The sequence below is a fragment of the Mirounga leonina genome, unplaced genomic scaffold (genome assembly GCF_011800145.1).
Source record: "Mirounga leonina isolate KUSES-001 unplaced genomic scaffold, KU_Mleo_1.0 Mir_108, whole genome shotgun sequence".
In the NCBI taxonomy this organism is placed as follows: domain Eukaryota; kingdom Metazoa; phylum Chordata; class Mammalia; order Carnivora; family Phocidae; genus Mirounga; species Mirounga leonina.
This window is the reverse complement of record NW_023270237.1, coordinates 1,563,963-1,568,579: the sequence shown is the minus strand read 5'-3', so window position 1 is coordinate 1,568,579 and position 4,617 is coordinate 1,563,963. Positions and strand designations below refer to the sequence as shown.

At 35.7% G+C, this 4,617-nt stretch overlaps 1 pseudogene; it reads right to left on the bottom strand.

Moving 5' to 3' along the window:
* Window positions 1–4,038: 4,038 nt before the first annotated feature.
* LOC118019336 lies at window positions 4,039–4,391 on the bottom strand (annotated as a pseudogene).
* Between the last annotated feature and the right edge of the window lie 226 nt (window positions 4,392–4,617).

Sequence of the window (4,617 nt, the reverse complement as noted above, 5' to 3'; positions counted from 1 at the left end):
AGAAGCCTGCTTCTCCCTCTGCCTGCTGTTCCCCCTGCTTGTGTGCACTCTCTTTCTCGGACAAATAAATAAATAAATATTTTAAAAAAGACTCAATAGTGTTAAACGTTAATTCTCTCCAAAATAATTTAGAAATCCAACATTTGAAATTGAAATTCCAGAACCTTTTTAGTAGACATTAACTGACTAATTTTAAAATTTATATGGAGATGGAAAAGACCTTGAATAGTCAAAACAAATTAGAAAAAAAGTACAATGTTGAATGGCTAACACTACTTGATTTTAAGACTTATTATACAGTACCATAATCAAGATAGCGTGGTATGGATGTTAAAATAAATAGATCAATAGGACAAAAGAGAGAGTATGAGGGGTGTTGGGTGGCTCAGTTGGTTAAGCATCTGCGTTGTGCTCAGGTCATGATTCCAATGTCCTGGGATCGATCCCCACATTGGGCTCCCTGCTCAGCGGGGGGTCTGCTTCTCGCTCTCCCTCTGCCCCTCCTCCCTGCTTGTGCTCTCTCTCTCAAATAAATAAATAAAATGTAAAAAAAATAAATAAATAAAGAGAGAGTATGGAAATAATATATAGAAACTGATTTTTGATAATGTTGCCATAACAATCCAATAGGGAAGGACAATTTAAGAAATGGTGCTGAAATAATTAGGTATTCATATATCAAACAAACAAACTTTGATCCATACATAAAAATGGACTCAAAATGGATTATAGACCCAAATACCAAATCTAAAACTGCAAGACTTATAGAAGAAAACATAGGAGAAATTCTTAGTGACTTTGGGTTTGCTGAGATTTAAATATGATATAAGAAACATGAAATCTGATAGAAAAAAATCTATAAATTGGACTACATAAAAATTAAAAATTCTTTTCAAAAAACACTAAGATAATGAAAAGACAAGCTACAGACTAGCAGAACATACTGTAAAACATACACTTAACAAAGGATGTGTACCAAAATATATAAAGATCTTTTGTAGCTCAGTGATAAAAGAGAAATGAACCAATTAAAAATGATCAAGATTTACACAAACTCTTCATCAAAAATGATATAAGAATGGCAAGAAAGCATATGTAAAGAGGCTTGCTAATTTTAGCTTTTAGGGAAGTGTGAATTAAATCCACAATGAGATGACCCTACACTCCAACCAGCATGGCTAAAATTGAAGTGGCTGACCATACCAGTTGTTGGGCATTTGAAGCAACTAGAGTCTCATGCTCTGCTTGTGGAAATGTAAAATGCTTTAGAAAACAGCTTGACATTTAAAAAGTTAAACGTACATTTATCATATGACTCAGCCCTTTCAGTCTTAGATGTTTACCCAGGAGGAAAGAGAGCATATATCCAAAGACTTGTATTTGAATGTTCATAGAAGTTCTCATCAAGATAGCCCCAAACTGAAACAGCCAAATGTCCATCAACAGGTGAATGAATGAGCGTTTTGTTACAGCTACACAGTGGAATACTGCTAGCAATAACAAGGAATGAACCCTTGATACACACAACAACATGCGTGAATCTCAAAATACTTATGCTGAGTGGAGGAAGCCAAGGCAAAGGAAGTACATAGTTTATATTTCCACTTATGTAGAATTTTGGAAAATGCAAAGCAATCAATCATAATAGGAAGCAGATCTTTGGTTGCCTCAGAAAAGAGTGGAGAGGTGGGTAAAAGGAAAAGCTTTGAGGACAATACGGAGGGTTAAGGAAACTCTTTGGGGTGATGGATATGTTCACTGCATTGATTGTGGTTATGGTTTCACTGGTGTATAAATATGTCAAAATTCATTAAATTGTATACCATAAATATGTAAAGTTTATTATATGTCAATTATATTTCAGTATAGCTGGGAGGAAGTTTTTAAAAGCAAGAAAAATATTATGAATTCTGGGATCTCATTATCATAAAAATTATACCACATACACATGCATGCATTCATAAAGAATTGGAAGAATATAATCCAAAGTAGTAGCAGTGATTTGATTTCCTGAATTTCCAAATTTCCAAATTCTCTATAAGATTTGAAAATATAGTACAGAGTTCTCACATACCTTTCACTTGTTTTCTCTAATGTTAACATTTTGTAAAGCCATAAAATAATGATCAAAACTAAGAAGTTAACATTGATATAATCCTATTGACAGAGTGTTTTGGGCATCATATAGGTTTTTACAAAGGCATTGCAGCTTTGGAGCATGGACTGAAAGCATTTGATGTTCAACATCATTAGTCATTAGGGAAATGTAAATGAAAACCATAGTGAGATACCACTTCACACTCATGAGAATGGCTACAATAAAAAGAAACTAAAAGAATGCAGAAAATAACAAGTTTTGGGAAAGAGGTGGTAAAATTGGAATCTTTATACGGTGCTGGAGGGAATGAAAAATGGTTCAGCTGCTGTGAAAAACAGTTTGGTGGTTCCTCAAAAGTTAAACACAGAATTATCATATGACCCTGCAATTCCACTCCGAGGTATATACCCCAAAGAACTGAAAACAGGTGCTAGACAAATACTTGTGTGTGTGTATTTATAGCAGCATTATTCACAATAGCAAAAATGTGGAAACAGCCCAAATTTCCATCGATGGATGAATGGATGAACAAAATATGGTTCAACCATATATTGGAATATTATTCAGTTATAAAAAGGAAGGAAGTGCCAATATGCTATCATATGGGTGAACTTCAAAAACATTATGCTAAGTAAAGGAAGCCAAACACAGAAAGGCCACATACTGCATGATTCAATTTATATGAAACATCTAGGAAAGGTAAAAAATAGAGATAGAACGCAGATTGGTGGTTTCCAGGGCTAGAGGGAGGGGAGAGTTGGGCTACCTGCTTAATGGATAAGGGGTTTAATTTTGGAGTAATGAGAATGCATTGGAACTAGTAGAGGTGAGAGCTGCATAACACTGTGAATGTACTAAATGAGGCTAAATTGTATACTTTAAAATGGTTAATTTTATGTTATGTGAATTTAACCTCAATCAAAAACACCTTCTATGGGATTATTGTGAAGATATAGAAAAGAGGAAAGACATGCTCTGTGACTCAAGTAGTGTTGCAAATATAGTTCTCATACTTGTGAACATGTACCTGTGTAGGGTCCCATTTCCTCAGGTCTCTACCCAGGTATGATCTAATATCGTACATTTGATGGGGCAAGTGTGTTTTTTAGTTCTCTCTCTCTCAGAAAGGATTTGAATTTGAAACCAAGCTTTAGAAACTTAAATCAAACTAGATTATAGTGGAGAAAATTCAGGAAAGGTGGGAAAGCATGCATGGATCATATTTGGGGTATAGGCAGCCCCTTGGGAGATTAATTCCTCATTATGTAAGCACCTGGCTTTTTGGTTATCTGTATGGTGGTCCCTACTATTGTCTTTTATGGGATGTGAGAATTGCTTTGGATACTTGGGCAAAATTTCAAGCAATAATTTTAATGGGGTGAACTGCTTTAGAACTGTAGTGAGTTCAGAAAAAAATAAAAATGACTTTCAGTTTTATCTTGTTTACATTCAAAATGAAAGCACCTTTATTGATTTCTTTGGGGAGAAAATGAATTCCTACACATGGGTTGCTTGCAGAAGTAAATAGAAAATGAGAAAATCATCTTTATTTTTTGAGCTTACTTAACATTTCAGCATCTTTGAGGTATAGCATCATTGGGGACCTTTTGTATCTTTTCATCTTAAAAAGTGCTTGAAGATCACAAGAAACCAGGCAGACTTCATATTCCTACCCTTTGGACATCATAAGTAATAACACTGAATGAAGCTGTATTATCTAATTTATAGCTAGTTGTGATTTCTGATGCTTGAGAAACTCAATTCCTATGGAACATGAGGCCATGAAAACAAGTTACGTAAACAACATAGAAGGTACAAAGGAAATTGGAATAGACATGGTCCCTATTAATAACTATCCTTGTATAAACAAGGAGTTTAAACTTGATCTTTTTTTTTAAACAAGCTCCGGCCAGTTTTATTAAAGAATAATTTTGCATGATTTACTTTTCACCCATCTGTTCTGGCATGCTTGTAATGATGCCAGACTCACCTGGATCAATGACAGCCAGCGTACATAGTCTGTAGTATTTTCCACGTGCTGTGCCCAGTTCAATATTATTGCCATTGTCATGATGGACACCACTTCTGGCTGACATGGCGTATAGTACTCTATTTCAGATTTCCTCAAGGCTGGGCTCCTGTTGGTGAGGATGACCAGTGTTGCTTTGTCATGTCTGATCATTTTCAGAGTCTGCTTGTACCCCAGCATACACTTTCCACCTTTCATAACGAGTTGGAGCCTAGAGTTGATGACATCAGTGGTTTTTTCCTCTTCTTCGTGGCCACCATCCATCTGCCTTAGGTATAGGATGGCCACCAACCAAGAGCAGCCACCAAGATGACCAGGGAGGGAGAAAGGATGGGATGAACTTGATTTTCTTCCCTTCTTAGCTAAAGAACTGAGAAGTTAATGATTCTGTGGGGAAGTGTTTGCATAGTTCAGCAGTCTATGACTCCTAGGAGGAATTTGCCAGGTCCAGTAGAATGTCATAGCACTGTTGTATCTGAGAATAAATATT